Source organism: Phalacrocorax carbo, chromosome 8, assembly GCF_963921805.1.
Source record: "Phalacrocorax carbo chromosome 8, bPhaCar2.1, whole genome shotgun sequence".
NCBI classification, from domain to species: Eukaryota; Metazoa; Chordata; class Aves; order Suliformes; family Phalacrocoracidae; genus Phalacrocorax; species Phalacrocorax carbo.
Genome location: NC_087520.1, coordinates 32,221,958 through 32,235,139, shown reverse-complemented (window position 1 = coordinate 32,235,139; position 13,182 = coordinate 32,221,958). Strand labels below are relative to the sequence as shown.

General features: G+C 42.8%; 1 long non-coding RNA gene across 1 annotated transcript in view; it reads right to left on the bottom strand.

Annotated features, from left to right (window-relative positions):
- The window catches only part of LOC135314785 (uncharacterized), a 216,175-nt gene that overhangs the window by 26,372 nt on the left and 176,621 nt on the right, over positions 1 to 13,182 (bottom strand). Inside the window, exon 5 of the long non-coding RNA XR_010374270.1 lies at positions 112 to 2,334. This is a non-coding gene — a long non-coding RNA (uncharacterized LOC135314785). The remainder of the gene's footprint in view (positions 1 to 111; positions 2,335 to 13,182) is intronic.

The following is a 13,182-nucleotide window of genomic DNA, read 5'->3' as shown; positions in this document are numbered from 1 at the left end:
AGATTCAGATTGCATTATGAGTGGGTTTATATTTTTGGGCCCTTTCTTCCACACACAGGCAAGGTGAAAAATTTAGGTTGCATTATGTACATTGAGTTTATTTTCACTCACTGCTAGATCTTTGCTGGGATATGGGCTCCTCAGCAGGTGAGGTGCCACTGTCTTCCTCTGATACTTTCCTGTGCAGTGTTCTCTGAAATACCAGGCTCATCTCTGCTTTGCAATGGAAAAAGAAGATGAAAAACCTAGGAAAACTCATCGTGCACAAGAATGTTACAGCCTGGCCTTGCCTCTAGTTACCTTCTGCTTTATCAGGGTTGGTCTGGTGGATAACTCCATCACATAACTGAGAGCTGATACATTGATAAGCGCAGAAATACCAGTAACACTGCTAATGCTGAGCAGGGCAGATAAGCCTCTTTCCCCTTGAAGTGCCTAACCCCAAAGATAATAAGGGTACTCTGTGGTAGATGCTGAGAACAGCTTTTTTTCTTCACTTTTTTTTTTTTTTAAATTAAGTACTTTGTTATTTGTCCCCCTCCCCTATTTTTCCTCCACAACATACATTTGGGTTTCTAGATTTTAGAACTCTTGTGAATGGGAATCTTCATTTTTCTTACAGGGGTAGTAAAGTATGAGAGTTGTTGCAATGGTCAGTTAAAATGGGGAACTTTCTGCCCTGATGGTAATATGGGTTCTCTGAACACTTTTTTATTTTCCAATAGAGTGTGCCCAGCCTGTAACAGAGGCAGAGGATGAGGCAACACATGCTCCTGAGACATAATGTGGTATCATTTTTATTAAGGGTTGTAAATTTTCTGACCCCCTGAGGGTGGCAAATGGTTTGGTAAGCATTTCCACTTTCCGATAAAAGAAGTAGCCAGGGGTCTTGTTGGCCTGGTGATACCATTAGCAACTGGAGACTAAACCCTTCTTGTCGCAATTATGCTAAACTTAAATTGTCACCATTCACGTTTGATAAATGTGCCGTGACTCTAAGTGACCTGTACCAGGACTGGTGACTCAGACTGGAGATAAAGCATTCCTTGGGAAAGCTAAGGTGGTGAAAGGGAGCAAAAGAAGTTGCATCTCCCCTGGCACCCATTTGCACTGCAGTAGGTGCTCTTGGATCAGAAGACACTGCAAATTCGTTGTCCACACTTCTGCCACCCCCATGTTGAGCAGGGTGTTGCACATGCCATGGAGGAACTAAACCAAACCTTCACCCTTGGTGGGAACAGCAGAGTGCAAGAGCAGCCAGGTGCTGTGCAAAGGCAGAAAATGGCAGATGCTCCCCTCTGTCCCACAGCTACAGCTAACAGCAAGCCAAAAGCCCCAGAGAAGAGCAAAACGTGGTTATAGTAAATAAAACAGGACCTGAAGAGTTTTTTTTTAAGTTCTTATAAAAAAGGCAACAGACAGAGGGACCATCTCTCCTCAGAATGAGAAATATGGATACTGCTGTAGTTTGGAAAAAGCAAACAGGAACTGCCAGGATGAGAATGTGAAATATAGCACATTGGTGCTGTGACTGAAAATAGGAGACTTGAAATCCAAGAGGAAATAGTTGATTCTACATTGTGAAGCCTGAAAGAAATGGACAAAAACGGCACCAACTCAATCCAATTAGGAAAAAAAGATTTAATTTAATTACCTTTCGCAGATCTTCATCTCTGAGAACCAGTCAAATGCAGAGGTAGAAAAGATAAAGGGCTGCTTTAGGGGTGAACATTTTCAGCAAAAGACATCTAAAGGAAGTTAAGTTGAACAGTACAGGAAAATCCATGCAGAAGATATATTTCTCCTCCAAGTTTACTTACCCTTAAGTGAAGTATTTGCCAACTTTTTTCAGTTAGTTTTCTCACCTGAAAGAACTCTGAAATTGTGAAGCCTTACAAAGACACATGATTTAGACTGGTGAGGTTCAGAGCTCGCTAAAAGGTCATACAATCTAAACTGACAGGTATCACAGAAGGCAACCTGGCTAGTCCAATGTATTTCCCCTGCTAGAAAAGCCAATGACTTGCATCAACGGATTATCATGGATGCTGCTACCAAAAGTTATTTAAACCTAGAGAGTAAATAAAACTTCTGGCTATAGAGAACAAATGACACCAGAGATGGCTGCTGAGCCTGCCACTGCCTACATAATGGGACATCATTCCATATTTTCTGCCCTGCTGTTCTTAAGCCCCTTGCAGACCGTCTAATGCCAGGAACACCATACACCTGCCACACTGATTTCAGATGCAGCGCAGTTACCTGAAGTGAGAGTTACAAAAGACAGCCCAGTCTGGCCCAGGTTCTGCTTCTCTTGCCAATGTTCATACCCTGCTAATGAAAACAGAATCTAATCAGCCAGTTCTTTCCCTTCTACATGAATGCTGACTAATTTCAAAGAGATTTTCTATCCATCAGTGAGGCTGAACTTCAGTAGCTGTATGAAGATACATCTATCTCATCAGGACACTTGGAAATATTTAAAAGAATTTTAGACTGTTTTGCTAGTCCTTCTTGGACAGAAATGTATAGTAGCCCCATTAGGCATGAAATTTAGTGCTCAGTGGGGATATGAGCAAGAGAATAACATACCATCCTTTGTAAAAGATGGAGAGACTTTAATTTTCTCTCAGGACAGGGATACAGCTGTAACTTTGGGAAAAGGACCAAGGAGAGAGAAGGGCAGTTTTGCACAGCCAGGATTCCTTCATGGAACAACAGCCCAACATCTCCCCACAAAGTAAGCTTCAAAACCCTCCAGAGATGCCCACAAAAGTGAAATAATTGGTGTGAAATATTCATGGAGCCACACAGTGCCCTCTTCTTCACTTCAATGTGACTGAAGCAACAGCAGGAGCTGGTGAAAAGTAGACCTGGATAACTGAGAGTCACTTCACAGGTCCTCAATTTTTGTATTTTGTGGACAAAATAACCACATGGATGAAAATGCCTGCTTTCCCTGGCTAGAATGTGATTTTTATTAGGTGTTTTTATTTATAGACAAATAATACACTTAGCCACTCTGGACCCTGAGTGGCAGACAAAATGATCTTTCAGAGATGAGTCAGACTGCACTCCTTGTAGCGCTAAATTACAGAGGGATTTTCACTATGCACTGATTCCAGCAATATAAAAGATCAGTACACACATATCTTCAGGTGCGAAGGTAAGATGAGGAAATGCTTAAGCTTTTGTCTTGTTTCTAAGTGCTTTGGGTTAAGCCTTTACAGCTTTGCTGAAAGCTTTAGTGGCTTATATCTGCTGAATGATAGTGTTAAATCATGACTGTACTGATGTCCCGCACAGCAATTTTCGTGGCCAACTCACCTCCATTGCCCACCTTCTGTAAGAGTGCGAGGAGGTAATAGAATTGGAAAGAAAGGCCCTATCATCTCCACCTCCACTCAGTGAAACAGGAGCAACCATCCATGTAGGCTTAGCGTGCTAAGGTGCTTATGCCACTTTTGGAGGAGAGACATGGCAGACTGTTTGAAGAGCCAACAGGAACAGAGGGGAAAGGAGAGAAAACTAAGCTTAAAAAAGGCATTACACACTGTCAGAGAGACAAACACACAGAGAAACAATTCCAGTGGCAAAGCTGTATGATGTAAGAGCGCACACAAGTCACTAGAATTTGAAATAAATATTACCAAAGGATCGTAGCCCAACAGTGAGGGAAAGAGGGAGGGTGAAATACATCCTGGGGAGCTTCCTGGTGTTTGTGCTAGTTTGCTCCTGAGACACAGGATGCTTTAGGCCAGTAAATTTGCTCAGTGTTCGTGTCATCAGTTAGGGGAAATCATCGTTTTCTATCATAGAGGTAGCAGAAGGCTACCCCTCTGCCTTGTGCAGGCAAGCCAGTCAAAACAACCTAGAAGGAATAAATTTGCCAGCTGCCCCTGGATGTTGTGAAGCCAAAAACTAGCTGTTTACTCTGCCCCCAAACATTCAGTGCTGCTGCATTTTTTGTTTATTTCTGCATGGCTCCTTCAGGTCATGACTGCCACCAGATTTTGTGAAGCACAAGCTTAAAACAAAAAAAGAGCTTTCTTAAACTTATGTGAAGAAGTGAAGCAGAAGAATCCTTTATTTCCTGGTTACAACAGCACTGGCATTCCCCACTGATCATGCCTACCCTCAGAGACCTTGCATTTCCATTATTAGCATCACTGGCTTTTTCATTGTATCTTCACATTTCAGTGCTGGGTTATACCATGGGACTACTCAAAATTCCTTCTTGCTTTCCATTTCATAAATAAACATGCATGGGAGCAAAATACCCAAGCACTCTTTATACTGTATATATATTTATATGATTCACCAACAAATAACAATTTTGCTATGAGAACTGATATGTAGCTTTTTCTGACACTGCCTCTGTGCAAATGGACAGCAATGACTTTTTTTTTTTTTGTTGGTGTTATTTCTCACTAACACCATTTTCTGGTATAGCTTTCAGTAGCTCACTAAAAACTGGCAAAACCTTCCTGATATTTGTTGTATGGCAATAATACAAAGTGATTACACTTTATAATCCCAAACCAGTGCTGAGAAACCCTCTACTTTTCTGAAATTAGTTTTTACTTGTAAGCCTTCCTGCCATCACCAGCTCCAGGACAAAAAACAATGCAGATGACTTTCAAACAGGAGTTCTCTCTTCTGACCAGTCAGTGCTAGTGCAGTTCCTTTAACTTGTGTTAAAATGCTCTTATTTCTGCTGACATAAAAGAAAGGAGAATGAGGCCCCTTTCAATCATTTACATGATGGATGATGGTTAGTTGTCTCTGCTATTCCCAGAAAGGCTTCCCTGCCTAAGTTGGGGAACAGCAAGAAACTCTTACTAAGGTAGTGTCCACAGGGGCTTTATGCAGAAAAAAGAAAGCTGGGGCCTTTCTCTGTGCTAGCTGTTTGGTTGCCATAGCCCAGAGAAAATAAAAGGTCTGAAGATGAAAAGAGATCCAGTTGTTCATAGAATCATAAAATCACAGAATATCTCGAGTTGGAAGGTACCCATAAGGATCATAGAGTACAACTCCCTGCTCCTTGTAGGACTACCTAAAGCTAAATCATATGACTAACTCCTTGAACTCTGACAGGCTTGGCGCTGTGACCACTTCCCTGGGGAGCCTGTTCCAGTAACTGACCACCCCCTCAGTGAAGCACCTCTCCCTAATGTCCAATCTGAACTTCCCTTGATGCAGCTTCATTCCATTTAAATGCGTCCTATCAGCGGTCACCATTCCCTGCAATGAAGCCATGGGCTGTGGTTTAATGTTTACTGACATTCCCAGGCCTTAATTATACTGTCACCTTTGAGATAAGAAAGTACCATACACTAACAGGATTATTAATCTAATAAAAAAAACATTGAAAGGAACCAAGATCAAGGAGCTGAATCCAAACAAAGCCAAATCAGAAGCCAGACATGTCCTTGTTGGACTAGATGATCCCTGAGGTCCCTTCCAGCCTGTGATTCTGTGATTGTAAGCTGTGAGGGAGATAAACTGAATGAACAAACTATCAAGCAATGAGGAAGCACTATGTTCTTAGAATCACAGAATCATAGAATCATTAAGGTTGGAAAAGACATCTAGGATCATCAAGTCTAACTATCAACCAAACACCACATTTCCTAAACCATGCCCTGAAGTGCCACGTCTACACATCTTTTAAATACCTCCAGGGATGGCGACTCAACCACCTCTCTGGGCAGCATGTTCCAATGCTTGACAACAATTTCACTGAAGAAATTTTTCCTAATATCCAATCTAAACCTCCCCTGATGCAGCTTGAAGCCATTTCTCCTCGTTCTATCACTTGTTACTTGGGAGAAGAGACCAACACCCACCTCGCTACAACCTCCTTTCAGGTAGTTGTAGAGAGCAATGAGGCCTCCCCTCAGCCTCCTCTTCTCCAGACTAAACCACCTCAGTTCCTTCAACTTCTCCTCATAAGACCTGCTCTCCAGACCCTTCACCAGCTTTGTTGCCCTTCTCTGGACACAATCCAGCACCTCGATGTCCTCCTTGTAGTGAGGAGCCCAAAACTGACCACAATATTCAAGGTGTGGCCTCACCAGTGCCAAGTACAGGGATATGATCACTTCCCTACTCCTACTGGTTACACTATTCCTGATACAAGCTGTTGGCCGCCTTGGCCACCTGGGCACACTGCTGGCTCATGTTCAGCCGGCTGTCAACCAGCACCCCCAGGTCCTTCTCCACCGGGCAGCTTTCCAGACACTCTTCCCCAGGCCCGTAGCATTGCATGGGGCTGTTGTGACCAAAGTGCAGTACTCGACACTGAGCCTTGTTGAGCCTCATACTATTGGCCTCAGCCCATTGAACCAGCCTGTCCAGACCCCTCTGTAGAGCCATCCTACCCTCAAGCAGATCCAACACTCCCACCCAACTTGGTGTCATCTGCAAACTTACTGAGGGTGCACTCGATCCCCTCAGCCAGATCATTGAGAAAGACATTAAACAAGACTGGCCCCAACACTGAGCCCTGGGGAACCCTGCTCGTGACCGGCCGCCAACTGGATTTAGTTCCATTCACCACAACTCTCTGGGCTCGGCCATCCAGCTGTTTTTTTACCCACTGAAGAGTACACCTGTCCAAGCCATGAGCCACCAGCTACTCTAGGAGGCTTTGCTAAAGTCCAGGTAGATAACATCCACAGCCTTTCCCTCATCCACTAGGCAGGTCACATGGTCATAGAAGGAGATCAGGTTGGTCAGGCAGGACCTACCTTTCATGAACCCCTGCTGGCTGGGCTGATCCCCTATTAAGAGGTTCTTAACCTCTTATAATCAATGTGGTGATACCACTGAGTTTGCTCCACCCTAGGAGGTGGGAGCACGCACCTGCTCACTCTGTGCCCCATGGTGGCAGGGCTATGCTTGTGTGCTGACTGTGGGAATAACCAACTTCTGCAACTGTTCCCCCCCTGAAAAAACCCCACCGCTACAATACTGTTCAAAATACTTAAAAGAGGAGCTCTAGGAAATGCAGGTGTGAGCCACTGCTCAGTGGCACAGCTCACACACAGAGGTGGCTCTGGGCCTCTTCCCAGCATCAGCCCAGGCTGTCTGGCCACGTATGGCACTGCAGGGACAGTAGAGAGGGCTTCTGCTCCTGGGGAGAGCTGCTTCCAGCAGCAGGAGCACTAAGAGCCTCCTGGCACAACTATGGCGTGTTTAACACAATTCCCTTCCTCTCCCATTCTGCAGATGGAGCAATGAAATCTGCAGTATAATGTATTCAGAAAAGTTTGAATGATAAATGCTGATGGTGTTTCCACTCACTGTTAATATTAAAAAGCTCCCTCTCCTGAGGTGAACCAGTGCAAATCAGGAATATTTTAAATCAAAAGTGATTCAGGGCCAACTTGCAGTGAACTCTAAATTACACAGAATTGACACATGCTGAATTTATGGATTCCATTTAGCCCTGCACCGTCTGCAGGGTGAGGTGAGGTATGTAATACTCCGCCACACTTTGATTATAGCCGATCTCCTTTCTGGGCAGGATCTGACAATCCTGGTCTTTCCCCATCTTATGCATAGAGCTATTTCAAACCTTAAACAGAACAGAGGTCACAGCTGTCCTTGTAACAACAGTATCTTTACAATATTGTGAAAAAAAATTCAATTTTTTGTTTTTTTAATGTTCAAAGTCAACATTTATCTTTGTATGGAAGTGGGTATGTGGGTATACTAAAATTGTGTATATTTTACTGAACGCAGCCTCTCACACACTGTGTGAAATAGGAGGTCTGTAGAGAGTATGTGCACATTTTTTTTGTCGTGTGTCATACAACCACTTTTTTAATTCTTCCAGTTTCTTATGCCTGAAATGTACCCGTGTATATAATACTTAGACATTTTTATCAGAGAGAGTTAATCAGAATAAACTTCAAGGACACTGCTGAGGTATGCCATGAAGATGTTCACATTGCAGTTGTGGTTTGAAAGAATTCTGGTTCTCATGAACTCCAGCAAACCAGAGAAACTCCACAGCTTTCCAGTCTTTCTGATTCAGACAGTGGCAATTAAAACCAGAAGCCAAGCTGTTACCTCTAAATGGCTAAAGGGCTGGAAGACTAGGAGCTGCAGAGGCGTAGAAGTGGGGAAGAAGAAAGGAAAGCTGAGCATTACCATTTGACAAGTAAATTTTCGAGCATATAGAAATAACAGAGGTGACAGTGCTGACATTTTGAATATCCGTGGAAAGCACAGAAACGTCATCTATAAAGAACCCTGAGAAGGTGAAAAAGGGTGCAAATGCGTGGTGTCATTTTGCCTTCTGTCCATGAGCCCTTTGACCACACGTATCAAGTTTAGGTTTTATACCCATTTTTGGAGTCTGAGAAGAATGGAGGTGGCTCCTTTACACTCAGGGCTTATCGTCAACACCAATGAGCAGTTTTCTGCCGAGGACTAACACAGGTGCTTGCTCAGAGTGGTGCAAAGGTAGGCCAGGAGGATGCTGAGCTCCTGGGGGATAAACAGAATCAAGTGTTTAGAGCTGTTGCTGTTTGTCCGGCCTCCACAGTGGGATTTATGCCCCTGTCTAAGATATACTTGGTTTCAATAAGGTAAAAATGAAATAGAAATGCTGAGCAGGGAGCTGGATGTAGCAATTTAATGAGGAGTTTAGCACAAGGTGGGATTAGAAAACCAATCCTTCTCAGAGCCAAAGTGTGTTTTTGGAGGATGCTGGAAGCTGTGGCTGGGATGGGCTGCCTGGAGACCATTCCCAGTGCACTGGGGGACACATGTTTCACTCAGGACATGGCTGAGGTTGCTCTAAGGGGAATGGCATCCAGGTACCACCAAAGCAACAAAGCATCTGGCATTTCTCCAAGTGTCATCAAATTTCTGAGCAAGCTGCTGTGACTAACACAATACAGTCAAGGAAACTAGCCCCAAAGCCTTTAACATTCTGCATTCACCTTTAGATAATTGACCAGCAAATATTCACCATAAAACCTTTGGAACCAATCATTCACTCATGTGGGAGGAAAGAGACTGTGAAACGGCCACAATTTGAATCAGTGTCCAAAGACTAATTTCTGTCCAAGAGGAGCGAGCTTGAAGAGAGGAGATGGCACAAACTCTAAATCCAAACAGCCCTTCATGTCATGGATCTTCATGTCCCAACCCAATTGCCCAGAGCCAGCAACTGTTTCACCAGCTGCCCAGCTGATACAGGCCTGCTTTGTCCAGAGTCAGCAGCCTGAATCTAAACTGTACTTTGATGACCTGGTCAAACTGTTTCGTCTGAAGAAACACCATTTCCTCAGAGTTCAGCCATTAATCCAGTTAAGTGTAATTAATGCATTTGCACAAGTCTGAACTAATTTCTCTGATTACAGAACAGATTGGATAAATATTCCTGTGAAAGGCAGAAAATTCATTACAAGAACAGCTTAGGTCCCTGTATTTCTAAGTTGTCTTGATATAAGGAAATTACTTTGGTACCCTAACATAACTCTATCATTTCAGTAAGCTCTTAATGTAAAAGCTCCGTGGCAATAGTGTCAACAACCTTGTGATAACTAATAAGTACACTAATGTACATCGAGCGGAACATAATAAACCTTTAGAGAACCTAATTCCATCATAAACCACAAGAACAGGTATCACAAGATTACAACTGAGGTTTTATACACAGGCACAACACTTCACTCATATTAACATTTATTTTTCCCCTTACTTTCCCCAGTTTGCTGCCCTTGCTGTCTCTAGCACCAGCCCTCTGAGCATGTGCCTTCCAGCACTCCCTTCCCTCTCCAACTGCTTCTCAGCATTGAACTTTCTCAGCAGCAAATCCTGGAGCTGCTCTGTCGCTAGATGAAGCTTTTTACTTGTAAATTAGACAGATTTTTTACATTCTTGGTGTTCTGTGAGAACTGAAACTCCCAGGGCTCCACTCAGCCAGCAGGGCCAGAGAGGGGCTGACTGGGCTGGTATTGTCAAGTAGGCGTTTGCCCACTGACAGCTGCAATGCCACCCAAACCTCACACCAGCCACTGAACAACTGCAAAAGAGGAATGATGTTTCAGTTCACTCTCCTGATTCAAGACAGTTGCTTTAGGCTATCGCTATGCTAATTATGTATAAGACAAAGACACTAGTTAAAAACTCAGCTGTGCAATTTTGATTCTCATACAGTAACAACAAACTCTCAGTGTTTTTGTCCCCCAACTGAACTTACAGTTCAGCTGAGGGTGGTAGTGTAACTACAAAAATACTAAACTGATCTGTGCTAGAAAACTGTGCAATATGAGTTGCAAGCAGATACAGCCATGAGGTGTAACTTTAAGGCCAGGAGGTACTAAAAGTGGAAGAACATCTCTCAGTACCAATCTCCTGAGCATCCAAAAGTACATGTTTGAATTCAGCATAGCTGCAGATTAGGGAATTAGAAAGGATATTGGCTGTCAATTTACATTTTTTAAATGACTGATTTTTTTTCCTATAAACACCTGCTTGTAAATGGGTTTCATTATGGCACAGACTTTTGGATTGGAGAATGTTCTCAAATTTTATTTCCTTTCCAAGCTTCTTTTGGGTATTAACAAATTTGTACATTCCAACCTCAAAGGCAAAATCCATTTGAGTAAAAATTTCTCCTGTCCTTCCTTTAAAAAACCTTGAATAAATACAGATACTGTTGCTGATCAGAAGCAAACAGTTTTTTGTGTATTCTTCATCTTTAGTCCCTAGGCTGTTAAGATACATGGTAAAACAGTACACCTCTAGCTCTTCCTACCACTCCACACACTTACCTTGTGCTTCCTATTTCTACAGCTCCAGGTTTTGTCCCAGCTCCCACAGACACCTTCACATGGGAGATTATGGGAAAGGATCCTGCCTCTCAAAGTCAATGGCCATCCTGCCATGCCCGCTGCTTCCTGAGGTCCTCCTATTCTTCCTGACAAGGTTTGTTATGGTAAAAGCCCAGCTAGTAACTGCTGGCGTTTGCAGGTTTGCATTTTCTGACATCTTATTTCTTGCCCAGTTGCACTACTTGAGATGTTAGCTAGTAACCAAACAAGGAGGAGTTCTTGTTAGGAGATGCTGTCTTGGAGGAGAATGGTTTTGTAGTCTCCCAACAGCCAGATTACACTGCTGCTCAAGCACCCTTACAATTCCAAAATTACTGTCTCTTTAGTTTGCATACAATAAAGACATCAACAAAACACACCACAGGCAGCAACTACCAGCCCTGGGAAGAGTATGGCAGCCCTTGGAGTAGCAGTTGTACATCCTTATTTATCCATTTGGGTCCATATATCAGTTCACCACAGAAATCCTGTAGAATTTTAAGTGGCTCTCGTTAATACACTGGAAGGGATAGGCTGATTACCCTGTGCTCATTAGAAGTGTATGAGGCTACCAGAGATAATTGGAGAGCACAGTGAAATATTTGCCTTCTGCAGGTTGCAAATATTGCAGTTCCTCATTAGTTTACCCTGCTATTGCCCATTGGCTCACTAACCAGGGGTTTGCAAACTGAAAGGACAATGGATGAATTCATAATAAAACAAGGCAACATACTGCTTTTTATTTCTGGAGTTTCAGTACATTGTGCTACACTAAGCAAACTTTCTGGTACTGTTCTGTCTGGGCAGGAGACAAGACACTGTAAGTAAGGAAACCAATGTAAAAAAAGGATGCAACTTGATGTCAAGTCAACAGTGTAAAAATATTAAAAAGGGTTTCGCAAACCTGAAGGAGAGCCCATTAAAACTGCTCTATTTCATAGTTATGTTCCATCATTTCAGGCAGAAGGGCAGTGAAATGAATTTAGTGCGAAATAGTTTTGTATCAGTGTTCATCCATGAACTGCACTAACATATTTACACAGTCTCAAGTATGGGGAGTTTGATGTCATATTCACGTTATTGTAAAACCAAAGGTAGGCTATCCTGAGCACCACTGCGAGGAGTACAGTGAAAGCGTATACTGCACTGCTTGATAATAAGATACTGCAACATTTCTTCAAGGGAAGCAGTACAACCAGGTTGGTACTAGACAGCAAGCCATCGCCTCCGCCTTTCACTTCTGTCTTCTAAGAGCATCCTGGACACAAATGCATCTCTCAGCCTCCCTGCCGCAGATCTGTGATACAAAGAGTCCCTGAAGAGCAATGTCACCAACTGATCATCTACTTCTGAATCAAGTACTGAAGTATCAAAGGAACTTGTGTAAAATAGCCTTCCTCTGGGAACTTTCAACAGCCACATTTCAATTTACACCATCTCACCTTGAATACTGAAACCTAAACACCTGCATCTGATTTCATTGCCACTAATGGGGTCTGAATTACAGCAGATATTTGAACATAAACCCCAATCTTGATTAATCTCAAACTTCTGTTATGGGGAGGTGGGGGAGCTCTTAGATGAACTGAAACTCTTTCCGATTGGCCTGAGGCAACTGCTTTATAACAGAAAATCTTAAAAACAACCCTCCAGAAACACCAGTACCATTTGAAAAACCCTGTAGTTTCATGGCACAATTTAGTTCTAAATGATTATATAATTACATTTGTGAATGTCATCCTGGGGGGTATTATTCTAATTATAGACCACAATCCTTCTTAGCAGCTTTCAGAGAAATAATTTGCGTAATGAAGTGAAGGTTTCCAGCTGCAGCAAACAAACCAAGCTCAAACCTTTTTGGTAAACGACAGGATATCCTTAATGGTGTGGCCAAACTTTGATCAATCCACTGACTCTTTGTTTGGCTCTGGATTTGTGGGATTCCTTATTCCAGAGTGGAAGATGGCTGAGGGCAATATGCTACCTCCAGAACCCAAAAACATTATCTGAGATGATAAATATTGGAAAAAAAATTAAAACTGAGGCCACAGCTATTCCATCCAAGTGTGACAGTGCCAACACTCCAAGCGCTGTTGTACACAGAGGCTGAAGACAAGGGACTCCTGGCCTTGTGTACATCTTTATGCTTATGATTCAAAAGGAAATTTTACTCAAATAAGTTTTTTTTCTATAAACACTGAGCTGCATCACAGAACAATGAATACAGCTGAAAAGCAAACACACAGTAACTCCAAACAGGTGCAGCAGCCTTCACCTGGCTAAACTGTGATCTTTGTATATCCTAAGTGTTTCTGCAGACACTCCAATGGCACTGAAGTGCTTCATG